An 18,913-nucleotide genomic window follows, 5' to 3' on the forward strand; every position below is an offset into this window, starting at 1 on the left:
TGGAGATCACTCTTCCATCAACTTCTAAAATGAAACAAAGGGGGATCCTGGGAAGATGGCGACGTAGGAGGACGCTGGGCTCACCGCGCATCCTGCTGATCACTTAGATTCCGCCTACACCTGCTTAAATAACCCAGAAAACCGCCAGAAGACTAGCAGAACGGAGTCTCTGGAGCCAAGCCCAGACAAGAGGCCCACGGAAGAGGGTAGGAAGGGCGGCGAGGCGGTGCGCGCTCCACGGACTGGCGGGAGGGAGCCAGGGTGGAGGGGCGGCCCCCCTGGCCAAGTAGAGGCCCCGAGTCTGGGTTGCAAAAGCGGAGGGGCCAGACTGAGTGTGTTCTGACAGGAAGCGGGACTTGACATCTGGAAGGTTATAAGCTAACAGCTCTGCTCGGAGAATGGGAGGGCTGGAGGACAACAGGAGGGAGAGTTGTTGAGCCCCAAGATGACAGAGCTCAGCTTGGCGGGGAACAAAGGTTCTCACCAGCGCCATCTCCCCCACCCATCCCCCAGCCAAAACCCCAAAGGGAACCGGTTCCTGCCAGGGAACTTGCTTGCACCGTGCAAACACCGAACACTGTCCTTCTGAGGATCCATCCCTCTGGCGGCGGGTCTGACTCCCTCCCGCTGCTGCAGGGCCCCTCCTGAAGCGGATCTCTGAAGGAAAAGCAAGCTGAGCCTGCCCTCCCACCCCTGTGCACCTTGCAGATCCACCCCAGCTAATATGCCAGATCCCCAGCACCACAGCCTAGCAGTGTGCAAGTAGCCCAGATGGGCCACGCCACCCCACAGTGAATCCCGCCCTTAGGAGAGGGGAAGAGAAGGCACACACCAGTCTGAGTGTGGCCCCAGAGGTGGGCTGGGGGCAGACATCAGGTCTGACTGCGGCCCCACCTACCAATGCAAGTTATTCAAGACAGCACAGGGGAAGTGCCCCGCAGTTCCGCACCACTCCAGGGACTATCCAAAATGACCAAACGGAAGAATTCCCCTCATAAAAACGTCCAGGAAATAACAACAGCTAACGAACTGATCAAAAATGATTTAAACAATATAACAGAAAGTGAATTTAGAATAATAGTCATAAAATTAATCACTGGGCTTGAAAACAGTATAAAGGACAGCAGAGAATCTATTGCTACAGAGATCAAGGAACTAAGGAACAGCCAGGAGGAGATTAAAAAATGCTATCAATGAATTGCAAAATAAAATGGAGACAACTACGGCTCAGATTGAAGAGACAGAGGAGAGAATAGGTGAACTAGAAGATAAAATTATGGAAAAAGAAGAAGCTGAGAAAAAGAAAAAAATCCAGGAGTATGAGGGGAAAAATTAGAGAACTAAGTGATGCACTAAGAGAAATAATATACGCATAATTGGTATTCAGGAGGAGGAAGAGAGAGGGAAAGGTGCTGAAGGTGTACTTGAAAAAATAATAGCTGAGAACTTCCCAGATCTGGGGAAGGAAAAAGGCACTGAAATCCAAGAGGCACAGAGAACTCCCTTCAGACGGTACTTGAATCGATCTTCTGCACGACATATCATAGTGAAACTGGCAAAACACAAGGATAAAGAGAAAATTCTCAAAAGCAGCTAGAGATAAACGTGCTCTAACATATAAAGGGAGACCTATAAGACTCGTGACCGATCTCTCTACTGAAACTTGGCAGGCCAGAAAGGAATGGCAGGAGATCTTCCATGTGATGAACAGAAAAAGTATGCAGCCGAGAATCCTTTATCCAGCAAGTCTGTCATTTAGAATAGAAGGAGAGATAAAGGTCTTCCCAAACAAACAAAAACTGAAGGAATTTGTCACCACTAAACCAGCCCTACAAGAGATCCTAAGGGGGATCCTGTGAGACAAAGTACCAGAGACATTGCTACAAGCGTGAAACCTATGGACATCACAATGACTCTAAACCCATATCTTTCCATAATAACACTGAATGTAAATGGACTAAATGCACCAACCAAAAGACATAGGGTATCAGAATGGATAAAAAAACAAGACCCATCTATTTGCTGTCTACAAGAGACTCATTTTAGACCTGAGGACACCTTCAGATTGAGAGTGAGGGGATTGAGAACTATTTATCATGCCACTGGAAGTCAAAAGAAAGCTGGAGTAGCCATACTTATATCAGACAAACTAGATTTAAATTAAAGGCTGTAACAAGAGATGAAGAAGGGCATTATATAATAATCACAGGGTCTATCCATCAGGAAGAGCTAACAATTATAAATGTCTATGCGCCAAATACAGGAGCCCCCAAATATATAAAACAATTACTCACAAACATAAGCAACCTTATTGATAAGAATGTGGTAATTGCAGGGGACTTTAACATTCCACTTACAGAAATGAATAGATCATCTAGACATGGTCAATTAAAGAAACAAGGGCCCTGAATGAGACATTGGATCAGATGGACTTGACAGATCTATTTAGAACTCTGCATCCCAAAGCAACAGAATATACTTTCTTCTCGAGTGCACATGGAACATTCTCCAATATAGATCACATACTGGGTCACAAAACAGCCCTTCATAAGTATACAAGAATTGAAATCATACCATGCATACTTTCAGACCACAATGCTATGAAGATTGAAATAAACCACAGGAAAAAGTCTGGAAAACCTCCAAAATCATGGAGGTTAAATAACACCCTACTAAAAAATGAATGGGTCAACCAGGCAATTAAAGAAGAAATCAAAAAATATATGGAAACAAATGAAAATTACAATACAACAATCCAAACGCTTTGGGATGCAGTGAAGGCAGTCCTGAGAGGAAACTACATTGCAATCCAGGCCTATCTCAAGAAACAAGAAAAATCCCAAATACAAAATCTAACAGCACACCTAAAGGAAATAGAAGCAGAACAGCAAAGGCAGCCTAAATCCAGCAGAAGAAGAGAAATAATAAAGATCAGAGCAGAAATAAACAATATAGAGTCTAAAAAAACTGTAGAGCAGATCAACGAAACCAAGAGTTGGTTTTTTGAAAAAATAAACAAAATTGATAAACCTCTAGCCAGGCTTCTCAAAAAGAAAAGGGAGATGACCCAAATAGATAAAATCATGAATGAAAATGGAATTATTACAACCAATCCCTCAGAGATACAAACAATTATCAGGGAATACTATGAAAAATTATATGCCAACAAACTGGACAACTTGGAAGAAATGGACAAATTCCTAAACACCCACACGCTTCCAAAACTCAATCAGGAGGAAATAGAAAGCTTGAACAGACCCATAACCAGCGAAGAAATTGAATCGGTTATCAAAAATCTCCCAACAAATAAGAGTCCAGGACCAGATGGCTTCCCAGGGGAGTTCTACCAGACATTTAAAGCAGAGATAATACCTATCCTTCTCAAGCTGTTCCAAAAAATAGAAAGGGAAGGAAAACTTCCAGACTCATTCTATGAAGCCAGTATTACTTTGATTCCTAAACCAGACAGAGACCCAGTAAAAAAAGAGAAGTACAGGCCAATATCCCTGATGAATATGGATGCAAAAATTCTCAATAAGATACTAGCAAATCGAACTCAACAGCATATAAAAAGAATTATTCACCATGATCAAGTGGGATTCGTTCCTGGGATGCAGGGCTGGTTCAACATTCGCAAATCAATCAATGTGATACATCACATTAATAAAGGAAAAGATAAGAACCATATGATCTTGTCAACCGATGCACAAAAGCCCTTTGACAAAATTCAGCAACCTTTCTTAATAAAAACCCTCGAGAAAGTCGGGATAGAAAGAACATACTTAAAGATCATAAAAGCCATTTATGAAAATCTCACAGCTAACATCATCCTCAATGGAGAAAAACTGAGAGCTTTTTCCCTGAGATCAGGAACACGACAGGGATGTCCACTCTCACCCCTGTTGTTTAACATAGTGTTGGAAGTGCTAGCATCAGCAATCAGACAACAAAAGGAAATCAAAGGCATCAAAATTGGCAAAGATGAAGTTAAGCTTTCACTTTTTGCAGATGGCATGATATTATACATGGAAAATCTGATAGACTCCACCAGAAGTCTTCTAGAACTGATACATGAATTTAGCAAAGTTGCAGGATACAAAATCAATGTACAGAAATCAGTTGCATTCTTATTGCAATAATAAGAATAACTAATAATGAAGCAACAGAAAGACAAATAAAGAAACTGATCCCATTCACAATTGCACCAAGAAACATAAAATACCCTGGAATAAATCTAACCAAAGATGTAAAATACCTGTATGCTGAAAACTATAGAAAGCTTATGAAGGAAATTGAAGAAGATATAAAGAAATGGGAAAACATTCCGTGCTCATGGATTGGAAGAATAAATATTGTCAAAATGTCAATACTACCCAAAGCTATCTACACATTCAATGCAATCCCAATCAAAATTGCACCATCATTCTTCTCGAAACTAGAACAAGCAATCCTAAAATTCATATGGAACCACAAAAGGTCCCGAATAGCCAAAGTAATTTTGAAGAAGAAGACCAAAGCAGGAGGCATCACAATCCCAGACTTTAGCCTCTACTACAATGCTGTCATCATCAAGACAGCATGGTATTGGCACAAAAACAGACACATAGACCAATGGAATAGAATAGAAACCCCAGAACTAGACCCACAAACATATGGCCAACTAATCTTTGACAAAGCAGGAAAGAATATCCAATGGAAAAAAGACAGTCTCTTTAACAAATGGTGCTGGGAGAACTGGACAGCAACATGCAGAAGGTTGAAACTAGACCACTTTCTGACACCATTCACAAAAATAAACTGAAAATGGATAAAGGACCTGAATGTGAGACAGGAAACCATCAACACCCTAGAGGAGAAAGCAGAAAAGATGTCTCTGACCTCAGCCGTAGCAATTTCTTACGTGACACATCCCCAAAGGCAAGGGAATTAAAAGCAAAAATGAACTACTGGGACCTTATGATGATAAAAAGCTTCTGCACAGCAAAGGAAACAACCAACAAAACTAAAAGGCAACCAAGGAAATGGGAAAAGATATTTGCAAATGACATATCAGATAAAGGGCTAGTATCCAAAATCTATGAAGAGCTCACCAAAGTCCACACCCGAAAAACAAATAACCCAGTGAAGAAATGGGCAGAAAACATGAATAGACACTTCTCTAAAGAAGACATCCGGATGGCCAACAGGCACATGAAAAGATGCTCAACGTCACTCCTCATCAGGGAAATACAAATCAAAACCACACTCAGATATCACCTCACGCCAGTCAAAGTGGCCAAAATGAACAAATCAGGAGACTATAGATGCTGGAGAGGATGTGGAGAAACAGGAACCCTCTTGCACTGTTGGTGGGAATGCAAATTGGTGCAGCCACTCTGGAAAACAGTGTGGAGGTTCCTCAGAAAATTAAAAATAGACCTACCCTATGACCCAGCAATAGCACTGCTAGGAATTTACCCAAGGGATACAGGAGTACTGTTGCATAGGGGCTCTTGTACCCCTATGTTTATAGCAGCACTCTCAACAATAGCCAAATTATGGAAAGAGCCTAAATGTCCATCAACAGATGAATGGATAAAGAAATTGTGGTTTATATGCACAATGGAGTACTACATGGCAATGAGAAAGAATGAAATATGGCCCTTTGTAGCAACGTGGATGGAACTGGAGAGTGTGATGCTAAGTGAAATAAGCCATGCAGAGAAAGACAGATACCATATGGTTTCACTATTATGTGGATCCTGAGAAACTTAACAGAAACCCATGGGGGAGGGGAAGGAAAAAAAAAAAGAGTTAGAGTGGAAGACAGCCAAAGCATAAGAGGCTCTTAAAAACTGAGAACAAACTGAGGGTTGATGGGCGGTGGGAGGGAGAGGAGGGTGGGTGATCGGTATTGAGGAGGGCACCTTTTGGGATGAGCACTGGGTGTTGTATGGAAACCAATTTGACAATAAACTTCATATATTGAAAAAAAATAAATAAACGTTAAAAAAATTAAATAAATAAATAAATAATAAAATAAAATGAAACAAGACCAAGAAGCATCTTGCCTGAATTCTTATTGGCAAATAATGCTTCTTAATAGTCAATTAAATCAAATGCGTTATTTTACAAACACCACTCTCAAAATACACACTTCAGAGGAAAAGACATTTTTTTGATGCAGCAAAAACCTCTTTTAACTTTCTAGCATTTTCCCCTACATACAAAGAACTATACTATAATACAGTTTGGGATCCTGAATTTAATTTTGCTTAAGATTAACTTGAGTATTTTTTATATTTGTATTTATATTTTAATTGAGTAATAACTTAATAACTTAGATAAAACAATGGAATTCTTTACAGAGTGGTGCTGACAAAACATGTGTATTCTTAAATGAAAAGCTTGATAAATTTATATTATATTACCATTAGTTCATTCATTTTTACTGCTGGGTAGAATTCCATTTACTAACTCATCACAATTTATTTATCCATTCTTCTATTGATGGACAATCTTTAGGTATTATGAATACAGTTGCTTGAATGTTTTTGTCCTTATTCTCTCTGTGTGTGTATATGTATAATATATACATAATACAAAATTTTAAAAAATATATAATATGTATAAAAGTATTGACTTCTTATCTTAAGTCTATACCCAGGGTTTGAATTTCTGGGTCATAGGAGAAATTTATGTTTAGATTTAGCAAAAACAGCTAATATTTCAAAGGAGTTACATCATTCTATATTCTCACCAGTAAAATATGAGAATTCCAGTTGTTTGTTACCTTCATCAACAGTTGGTATGGTTGGTATTTTTAATTTCAGATATTTGGTGAAAAGAAGAATATCACAATATCACATTGTTATTTTAATTTGCATTTCCATGATGAGTGATGATGTAGATCACCTTTTAATATAATTATTGATTATTTGGATATTCTCCTTTGCCAAATGACTGTTTAAGATACTTGTAATTTTAGGGGCGCCTGGGTGGCGCAGTCGGTTAAGCGTCCAACTTCAGCCAGGTCACGATCTCGCGGTCTGTGAGTTCGAGCCCCGCGTCGGGCTCTGGGCTGATGGCTCAGAGCCTGGAGCCTGTTTCCGATTCTGTGTCTCCCTCTCTCTCTGCCCCTCCCCGTTCATGCTCTGTCTCTCTCTGTCCCAAAAATAAAAACGTTGAAAAAAAAAAAAGATACTTGTAATTTTAAAAATTTAAATTGTCTTATTGATTTGAGGGAGTTCTTTGTATATTTTGGACACTTGTCAGACATACATGATGCAAATATTTCCTTCCATTCTGTGACATAATGTTCCCCTTTAATGGAGATTTTTTGATGAATGGAAGTTTTACCTTTCACATTTAGGTGCACAATCCATCTCAAATTAATTCTTAAGTGTAGTATATGAAGTAGAGGTTAATTTTCTACCGATATAGTCAATTGATCTACCTTTAATTACAGAAAAGGTCACCCTTTTCTCCACTAAATGTATTGATGCTTTTATTTTAAGTCAAATGACTTGATAGATGTGAGTCTACAACTGGATCCTCTTTCCTATTCTATTGCTCTCTTTGTCCATTCTTGACCTTATACTATATTGCTTATCAGCTGTCTCTTCAATTATTGGTAGTTCCCCAACTTTATTTTACTCCCTCAAGAGTGTATTGGTTTGTTTGTATCCATTGCTGTTTTGGGGAAATTTTACAACCAATTTTTTAATTTACACAAAAACTACTAGAATTTTTATTGGGATTGTATTAGCACGTATGTTATTCGTGAACATGGCACACCTCTCCATTCATTTGACCATCCTATGATTTCTTTAAGCAGTGTTTTGTGATTTCAGTGGTCAGACCTTGCTTGTCCTCACCCTCTGCAGATGAAGAGCACACTAATGAGCTAGGCTGGAGAACAGCCTCAGAGCAGAGAGGGGATCGGAAGATAGCGAGGTATCTGTGAACTCCAGAAAAACCAGTGTCACCTGGGAATTCAGCATCCTTCTTCCCAGGTCCATTTATTGTGACAATCTATTTTTCTAATTAACAATAATACTATACCTGCATAATAATTCCCTTTAACTTACAAGCGATTGATCATAGATGTTAACCTATGATTAGGTTAACAGCAGCATCTAGATTAGTGTTTGGTTAAATCTCTGGAAACTATATTCTAAGTTGACACAGAAAACTAACTATCATGTTAAGAAATGCCAACAGTCACCAGAAGATGAAAGAAACAAAGAACAAAATCTCCCCCAGGGCCTCTGGAGGTAGTGGTTCTGCCAACACCTTAATTTCAGACTTCTGGCTTCTAGAATGTAAGAGAGGAAATTTCTGTTGTTTGTGGTAATTTGCTAGAGTGGCCATAAGAAATGAATACAGGTTGTTTGGAGCTATGGATGTTGGAATCAAAGGCATAATGGAGGGAGAAAGAATGAGATGGAAGGTGTGGTATCACAGAAATTCAAGGGAGGGGCACCTGGGTGGCTCAGCTGGTTAAGGATCGGCTCTTGGCTTCAGCTCAGGTCGTGATCTCACGGTTCATAGGTTTGAGCCCCACGTTGGACTCTGTGCTGACAGTGCAGAGCCTGCTTAGGACTCTCTTTGTACCTCTGTCTGCCCCTCCCTTTCTCTCTCTCTGTCTCTCTCTGTCTGTCTCTCAAAATAAATAAACAACAACAAAAAAAGAAATTCAAGGGGAAAATATGCTAAAGAAAGATCAAGTAAAATAAAGATTAAAAGGCTTTCATTAGATTTAGCAACAAAGATAGCAATGAGAATCTTTGTGAAAACAGTTTTATTTTAAAGCAGATTTTAACATGCAGGATGGCTAATGGTTTTTTTGTCTGTTTGCTTGTTTATTTTTAATTTTTTTAATGTTTATTTACTTTTGAGATAGAGAATAAGAGACAGAGTATGGGTCAGAGAGGGGCAGAGAAAGAAGGAGACACAGAATCCAAAGTAGGGTCCAGGCTCTGAGATGTCAGCACAGAGCCCAACATAGGTCTTGAACTCATGGACCGTGAGATCATGACATGAGCGGAAATCAAAGGTCAGACGCTTAACTGACTGAGCCACCCTGACGCCCCATGATGGCTAATGGTTAAATAAAGACTTACAAATGGCAATTCTAGATCTCTTTTTCCCCAAATGCTTGATTTTGAAGAGGACAAAGGAAGTAGTGTTGTAGGGACGGAGATAGTGGGGTGAATGTTTGCCTCCTTGTTTAAGATACAAAAGGCCATGAAGTGTTTCAATCCTCTTCAACCATTGTAAATTAGATAAAAGAGTTGAAAACGGATAAAACACAATCCTTGAGGAAAGAGACAGGCTTAGCATTAAAAACTTTAGGAAACAGAAAGTACCTCTTCCAATGTAAACACAAACATTGGGGAAGAATTGATTCAGACAAATTGTATATGGAGTTTAAGGAAGGTGAGGAAGATCTGGTGTGATGGTTTCTGTTTTCTCTGCAGGTTGAGGATGAAGTTAATTACTTAGAACGAAGGGTGAAACCTGGAGTTACAAAGTTTTGAAACAAATAGAATTGTTTTGAAATAGCCAACGTGGACAATGGGAGAGAAAGCTAGTTAGAAAGAAATAAGAATATTTCTGACAGCCTTGAATATGCGTTTTTGGCTGGAAGCTATCAATTTATAGTGGCACCAATCTGCACATTATAAAGGTTCCTGCTATGGTATTCAGATTTCAGGGGAAAGAAAGGGAATATCTAGATTGATCCAGGCTTTGCATATGATCAGTCAGGAACAACGGAAGGAAGGACAAATGAATGAGGATAAGGACAGCAGCAATAGAATGGCTGAAATAATGGATATCTTATTTCTGGGCTCACGAGGTTTTCTTTTTTCATATTTATTTTCTGTCCCTGTACTCCAGCAACCGATCTTAACATATGAGAAGCCATATTGCTTAAGGAAGAAAAGCAGTCATAAAAATAAAACTTCCAAAAGGAAGCAGAGGACAGAAAGAAATGAGTTTGGGTTGGGAGGTAGTAGTGTAGGGGCCAGCAAGAAAGGATAAGTCTGATAATACTGGATTGTGGGTGTGGTTATGCTATTTTCTTCAGCAAATTTAAATGTTCAAAAGAATGATTGCACATAATGCTTTTAGAGAGAGAGTTCTAAAGAGTTGAAGAGGGCAGGGTGAGAGAGAAGCAGGACAAAGACACATAATAACATGTGGAAGCATTCCCAGGCACATATGAGATGTGTTCCCCCCACCATCCCCAGTTGCCAAATAAGACACATGGTTCCCAGCTAGGTAAATTTTAGATAAGCAATCAGTAAGGTTTTTTAAAAACCTTATATATTGCATTTATAATATCTGTACCGTGAAGTTTCTTAAAGAACTTATTCAAACAAGACTTGGATCAGAAATGTGTATGTTTGTGTGTGCGTTTTGTTCTGAAGTCTCCTTCACTTTATTTATTTTCTTTCTATGAAAGAAATTGTATTTGAGTGTCTGTTTCAGAACTAAATCTGGTGCTTATTAAGGTGTAACTAGGGACGCCTGGGTGGCGCAGTCGGTTAAGCGTCCGACTTCAGTCGGGTCACGATCTCGCGGTCCGTGAGTTCGAGCCCCGCATCAGGCTTTGGGCTGATGGCTCAGAGCCTGGAGCCTGTTTCCGATTCTGTGTCTCCCTCTCTCTCTGCCCCTCCCCTGTTCATGCTCTGTCTCTCTCTGTCCCAAAAATAAATAAACGTTGGAAAAAAAATTTTTTTAAGGTGTAACTGGATTGAAGCTATTTTCAGATTATAACTGTTTCCCCTCATTCCTAGAGATACCTAAATGAAATCTATCTTTAAGTTGTGAGTGAGTGAGTACAGTGGCCAATCTTCATGGCACTCCATGAAATCCACTCTAAGAAAAAAGGTTAGACATCTAGAACTGAAGGCAAAGAGAAAATGCCTGATGAGATTTAATAAATTGAAGCCACTAAAGGTGACATCATAGTAATTAATACATACAGACTAATGACTCCATGTCAGACATTTTTCTAAGTGCTTCATGTGTATTAATTCTCAGCACAATCATATGGGTTAGATACTATAAATATCCACATTTTATAGAGAATGAAACTGAGAGGTTAAATTCAAGATCACTCAATTAGGAAAGAACAGAAGAATGATTTGAACCTAGACAGCCAGGCATAAGAACCTCTGCTCTTAACCACTTAACCAGAAAAAGGCTTTAGGATTAAAAGAGATTTAGGTAGGGTTGCCTGGGTGGTTCAGTCAGTTAAGCCTCCGACTTCAGCTCAGGTCACGACCTCACAGTTCTCAGGTTCAAGCCCCTCATCGGGCCCTCTGCTGTCAGCAGAGAGCCTGCTTCAGATCCTGTCTTCCTCTCTATCCGCACCTCCCCTGCTTGTACTCTCCCTCTCAAAAAGAAATAAATATTTTTTTAAAAAGAGAGATTTAGGTAAATATTTTACGGTTACAAAAGATGAAAGGTCCATGCGACACCATCACCTAGCATGGTGTTTAGCACATATAGGTGGTTAATAAATAATGGTTAATTGTCTGAAACATCCCTCTATCCACAGTGCAGCTATGGTCTTGTTCATCGGTCTTGTGAAGCTTTTAAACACTGTGTTGAATTTATTTGTTAGTTAGGTGCTTGCATGTAGTAAACCATGACTTCCTTTGGCTAGGGGTCAGGTATTTACATTCTCATTCTTAGCTGTTAGAAAAATGCTTCCATACATAGCATTAGATTAATGTTAAATGAAGGTATAAATGAATGAATACAAAAAAAGAGAGTGAATTCTAAAGGATTAAGGTTCAATTTTTTTTCTGTTTCAATCTATCTTCTAGGAAATTTTCTAAATATGCCATGGAAATAAGGTAAAGAAGAAGGTAGCTTTTCAGTGTGTAATGCTAGGTAGCTAGAAGCATTACAGTGATAACTTCTGGTTTGCCACCTCTAATATTTATGCAGCAAAACTAACTTAAGGGCCCATTTGTAGCTTTCCTGATAGTACTAATCTTATTTGATTAGATATACCTTAGAAATTCATGGGGGAAGATCAGACAAAAATAGATGTCTCAGTACAAATTGTAGAAGAAATCTTCAATTAAATTTCATCTGTAAGTACTAATATGGAAAAATTGTCCAAGGCACTGAAACTTAAAAATGGAAATTGTATTACGTAAGGGTATATAATAAAGTATATAATATAATAAGGTATATAAAATATATCTACAGGTATATATATATTATATATATATTATAAATATGTATTATAAAAGAACCTAAGAAACAGAGGAATACCTACCACACTGATAACTATTATTACCTCTGAGAAAGGGATTAGAGCTGGAGGTGGTGAACAAATGAAACTTGAGTCTTAGTGACAGCTGTATTTTTTTAAACAGGAATATATTTAAGTCTTATGTAATCAAAAATAATTTTTAAATATCTAGCAGTACTCTTAGCAGTAGTATAAACATTATGTTTAATGTCATTAATTTATAATTATGGGAAACAGGTGTTATACTCAGACTTTAAATACAAGTTCACATAAAAAATGTTTGGCAAAGTAATACACACCTATAAAATTTCCAACATTCTGAGGATAAGCAGAGTAAAAAATGAAAGCCGTCCTAAACTTGGGGGTGAGAGATGAGATGGGTAAAGTGTGAAAGGAGCATGAGTCAGAGTTGTCGGCTGTAAATATCACTTTAATAAAATACTCACATTTTAGTCAGACCACTTTGACTTCCATCCTTCAAAAGGTTTTTCAAAATTACCTATGTCCCTTCAAAGGAAATTATAGTATATGACTGACCTTTCTAAAGAAAACACTTTGTCTAAAACCAGCTTAGTTCTAAAACTAATATCATGCTGTGAATTCTTCTCTATGTACAATGAACACCCTTTTTAAATATTTTTTTTTCTTTCTATTGGCAGCTAATACCTATTGCAAGAAGAAACGTCACTGTTTTGTTTCCAAACTGAGTAACTAGAAGCTATTAGTGCAGATAACTTTCATTTAACTTTTTATTAAACCTTTGGAAAACTAATAATAAGCTGTTCCAGATTTAATGTACCTTCTCTAAATTACTTATGGGGAATATTATGTTTGAATCCAGAGATAACCTAATGTTGTCAAAAGCATCATCAAAACTACCTGTTAAATTCTTGCATTAAACACAAGAAGCGTCTATTCATTGGATTTAGTTTAGCTCACAATCTACACTGATGGGGCACTGTATTCCAGAGTCATTTAATAAGTACCTCCTCTATACTAAGCACTTTATTTATTCTGGGGAGATAGCAGCAAGCAAGACAAAGCCACCATGTGGGTATATTAATCTGAATCATCTTGTGTGGTGTCCAGGGGTTGACTCAGTGCTGGAATGAACAGTCTCAAAATCATCCTTTTTATTGGTACCAAGCCTTTAAACAGACTTGTACCCATTGCCTATCATTTCTCAAGGCTGAGTCTGTCATTCTTAATGACGTCCTTTTTAAAGTCTTCAGTCTTAAAATGAAAGCTTTTCAAACTCTGGATTGAGGTTTAATTCTCCCCAATAAATTATAATATATAGGAAGAGTTATATATACAAAGTTATAGTTATGGTTATAGTTATAGTTATCAAAACCTAAAGATATGTTTTAAAATGTTCACCATCAGTATGCAGTATGTCAAACATATGCAAAAGTTTATCAGCAAGAACTATACCATGAACACATACATTGATTCTTTAATTCAACATTTAGCCAATATTTATTAAATACTGGGCTGCGTATGGCATGGTGAACAAATACTACTGATCCCTACCCTCTTGAGCTTACAGCTTAGTGAAAGAGACCGTCTTTAGAAATATAAATCCACAAGTAAACATAAATCTATTTGTGAAAACAAACAGATCACAGTTATAAAGAATCATAGTAAGGACCAGTTTAGACTGTGTCAAGTGTTCATAGGAAACTCACAGTTATGTCTGACCCATCTTTGCAATAAGGGAATTTCTGCAAAACTCTGGCTGAAACTCACCATGTTAACGTTATTGCCTAGTTATGGTTTTTAAAGTCATGTCGCAAGTGACACACTCCAACCAGGTGCTTCACTCTCAAAATTACCCTAAAATCTGATATATAGCATGGTCACAATAAATACAGTTTAGTATTTTAAAATGTGAATGTGAATGTGAACATACAACACATCGCTAAAGTTAGTGATATGAAGTGAAATACAAATGATCACTCTTATATGTACATGAATGTCCTATAAGTTAAAATGGTACATAAATATTACTCTAAACCTGTGGGTAGGGATTATCCTGTTAAGTATCTTTCTCTTCTGTCTTCTGGCAGAGAAAGCTTTCCCCAGGAAAAGTTGGGCCAATATATGGGGATTTTAGGCCTAGACAGATGTTTATATTCCTTTCACTGTGATTTGACAAGCTGTAAAAAACAGAGGGGAGGCTAAAATGGTGGACACAAAGTGATAAACAGGTAGAATAAGAGATCAGTGAATATTTGGGGGTAATTGAGTTGTTGTGACTAACTGCTTTGGAAAATTTTCTAGAATTTTCATAACAAAGGAGTTTCTTTTTTAAGTTTATTTATTTGAGAGAGAGAGAAAGAGAGAGTGAGTGTGCAAATGGGAGAGGGGCAGAGAGAGAGAGAGAGAGAGAGAGAGAGAGAGAGAGAGAATCACAAGCAGGCTTCACACTCAGTACAGAGTCCCATGCAGGGCTCCATCTCAGAACTGTGAGATCATGACTTGAGCCAAAATCAAGAGTCATCCACTTAACTGACTGAACCACCCAGGCACCCTTGAACAATAATAATAGCAACAATAACTTCCATTTCTTGTATCCTTGCAATGTGTCTGGCCTAGTGCTTCACAAAGAGTATCACATTCAATTTTCTTGAAAACCCCAAGAGGTCAGAATTATTATCCTTGCTTTACAGACAAGGGACTGGAACTCAGAGAGGGGAAGTGACTTGCCCAGTGTCGCACAGCTCATAAACGGAAGAGCCAGGATCAAACCTATGTGTATTTGACTCCACAGCCTTTTTGGTATATTGCATTGCCTCCTTCCTGAAGGAGAAGTGCTTACAATTTTCCTAGGCTTCCATGGCAATGGGAAACTAGTTTTGCTGATCCTAGATGTGGAATAGGTCATTAAAGGTGCAAATTATTTATGTCAAAATCAATGAATTTTGAGTAAATATTTCACTAATAGCTTTTTACTAGGTGCTATATTTGGGATTTTCATAGCACTGTGCCATATCATACTTTGGGATAGAACAAATGTATTTCCATAGAAAACATTTATTGAACACTCCAGAGGCAAAACTCCAAACTATTTTTACTTTCACTGGTGATTCTAAAATAAAGATTTATACTTTTCACTGATTTGCATAGGAGCATAAATATACTTTTCCTTTCTAGCCCTTTCCAGTTTATTCTGACCTACATGGTAGAGGTTTAGCTAATAATAGAAGTAATTTAATATGAAATGTTCAGAGAATCCTTAATGAATATTGTTAAAGTTTTGAGGAAGAACAGTATCTGTTCCCACTTTAAGATGTCCAAATCCTTTGGTGATACTGAAAAAAGGAAGTTTCATTACAAACTCACCTGAGTTCTTCATGAACCTGCAGCAAATCGTCACATCCAAAATGTTTTATGTGATGTCTCAGGTATATTAGTTACCTATTGCTGGATAACAAATTGCCTCCAAAGCCTTGTGTCTTAAAGCAACATTTACTATCTCAAAGTTTCTATGGGTCAGGAATCTGGGCATGGCTGACTGGATTCTCTGGCTAAGGGTGTCTGTCACACAACGTGGCAATCAGGGTGTCAGCCCAGGTTGAAGTCATTTCAAGGCCTGACCATGGGCAGGACGGCTTATAAGCTCAAGGGCAGAACTATTGGCAGGCCTTAGATGATCCATTTCTAAGCTCACTTACACAACTGTTGGCAGGCCTGACATCTTCCCTGGCTGTTGGATGGAGACCTCTTTTCCTTTCCACATGGTATTCTCCAAAACAGGACAGTATGCTTCTCCCAGAGCAAGGTCTCAAGCAAGAAAGAGATGGCGAGCAAAATGGAAATTATAGTCTTTTTGTAACCTAATGTTGAGAGTGACATCACATCATCTTTGTGCTATTGAGTCACTAGCTCTGGTCCACACTCAAGAGCAGATAACTATATAAGGCTGTGAACATCATGAGGCAGAGATCATTAGGGTTCTTTTAGAGGCTTCCTACCACACAAATTAGGACTAGACCATAAAAGAAATATTATTATTATCCTCATTATTATAGTCATGCAACATTAATAACATACTTTTATAGTAATTTACATTTTTCAGAGTGTTGTAGAAAAAGCTTACCATACTAAAATTGGATGAAACTTTATCAGTAGATAAATTGGGCATGTGTGAAATTCATCAGTGGAATAGACTGGCGCCTATGAATCTGATAAATGCTTATGCCTTGTGTCTAAGTAGGGAGGGGCAGTAAAGTTGTAGTGAATTCATCTTAATATAATGCAAGGACGTGCTGGTGTTCTTGTATATACTTTTGCGTTATGACTTGGCTGAAAGGTCAAGTCTGTGACCTTGGGCCTGGATAAAGCTAACTTGACCTCAAGGTGGTTAAGCCAATGATCATGACCTCATAAGCCTAATCACCTCAGTGCTTGATCCCAATGCTAACAATGCCTGAGTACATTGTGATTGTATGACCTCCAGGTTAGGGGCTGCTAATATCAAACAGTAAAAAATGTGGAAATGATGAAGAACAGTTTTTGATTATATTTTCTTTGAGAAAATATTTCTTAAACCTATTAAATAAACTCTTCTGAATACCTGAATTCTAAATATCTGATCAATTAAAACCACTTTTCAAAATTGTCTTATTCATCAATTTCATGATGAATCCACTGGTTCCAGCTAAAAATTCCCTTTATACGGATAAAGGGAATTGGCTGAAGCTACCACAGATGGACACGTCTCCTGAGACTTTTAAAAAAACCTGTCTGATGAATAAGTAGCTTATCTGTTAATAGGGTGACATATTGCATGGGGGTATGAACAAACATTTTTAATACTGAATTTCCAACTCCTCTATTTGTTAGCATTCTCACTCTGGGGAATTTCCCTAAACTTTCTGAAATGCAATTTCCTTACATCCGAAATGAGGATGACATTCTGTGGCAGCCAGAAGAATGTGCCTCCCAAGACTCCCTACTACAGGAAGCACAGCAGACTGAAGGCCCCTGCTGCTACACTTTGGTACCCATGACTGCATTCACACTGACCCATGCCTCCTATGTGTTATTCCCATCGAATGACAGATGGCGGTCAGGCACTAGGTCCTATTCCTAGGGGACATGGGACTCCTTCACTGGCAAATTTTGGCATTCTTCCCAACTGCCTTGTTAAATCCTCCTCAGACTATTTATCATTCTAGGATGCTTCTACTCAAAGAACTCTCCCTCTTCCTTCTCTCAGGCTCAGATTTGCATGGTAGTCTGTTGGTTCCCAGCCTTTGCATACTCCCTGTATTAACCATGTCTTTTTATTTTCTGTATTCTGATGTTTTGACATCTTAGGACTCGGGTGACTTTGGAAGGAACGACCCTCCCAGGGGTAGCCATTTCCCAGAGATAATAAACAACTTGCTCCTGAGCATGTCTTTCAAATGCAAACCAACTGACCCAGAGCCCCTAGACCCAACCACCTTTTTATCTCGCTTTTATATTCCAGGCCACTATTCCCTTGCCTTAATCACCTGAAGACCAGGAACCAAAAAATTAAGGTCATCCCCTATTTTTAGAGTCCACTGAAATTGTTCAGACTCACCAATCCCAAACCTGCATATCCTACCTCCACCTATCCCTTCTTTCAGAAACCACATTGAAGGTTTTTGCCCACATTCTCTTCAGTTCCCTATGTCTCCTGACCAACGCTGGCATACCACCTATTTATAGGAAACTGTATCATTTCCATGTCTGTGTTTCTTACCACACATGATTAAAACAAATCCTAGGTACCCTTAAAATGTCTATCTCCTTTCATATAGGCATTTTCCCTGATTATATTCTTACACATTTAATCCTCTCTTGGCATCCACTTCTTTGAGGACTTGGACTAACTCACACTGCTTGCTAAAAGTGGTACTTTTAGCAATCAGTGAGAGAAGGGGGTCTGGAGTAGGGGCCAGAGCACACATTTTGTGTCTCCAGGACAGAGGAACAACTCCATTTTGCCCCATCTTTCTTTAGATTGTTCCATTAGAGGAAATCCATACTTTTTAAGTGTTCATTCAAAATTTTCAAAAAGGCTGTGGAAATTTTGAAACAAAATTTTGAAAGGCTAAATGTGACTCGTGGGCAACATGGAGTCAAAAAAAGGTTGGCGGGGAGTGGCACAGAGTGAGAGTATAGAACTCCAGGCAGAGGGGAAAGCCTAAGCAAGGCTGGCAAGTGAGAGCAGCCATAATTCACATATAGAACGTCCCCCAGGAAGACCAGAGATGGGAGTTGTTGGGAAAGCATAGGTAGGAGTGGCTGGAGAGATCAGCAGAGCCCAGATTAAGAAAGGTCTTATGGGGCACCTGGGCGGCTCAGCTGGTTAAGTTGAGCCACTTTGGCTTAGGTCATGATCTTGCAGTTTATGAGTTCAAGCCCTGTGTCATGCTCTGTGCTGACAGTTCAGAGCCTGGAACCTGCTTCACATTCTGTGTCTCCCTGTCTCTCTGCCCCATTCACACTCTGTCTCTCACTCTCTCAAAAATAAACATTAAAAAGAAAAAGGTCTTGTCAACCATTTATGGAGTTCTTTGATCTTCAAAAGGTTTTAAGCAGTTGAATTGGATAGTAAAATTTACCCTTCATAGAATGCAATACGGAAAAAGAATTTTTCTGGCTGCAATATGTAAA

The sequence above is a fragment of the Leopardus geoffroyi genome, chromosome C1 (genome assembly GCF_018350155.1).
Source record: "Leopardus geoffroyi isolate Oge1 chromosome C1, O.geoffroyi_Oge1_pat1.0, whole genome shotgun sequence".
In the NCBI taxonomy this organism is placed as follows: Eukaryota; Metazoa; Chordata; class Mammalia; order Carnivora; family Felidae; genus Leopardus; species Leopardus geoffroyi.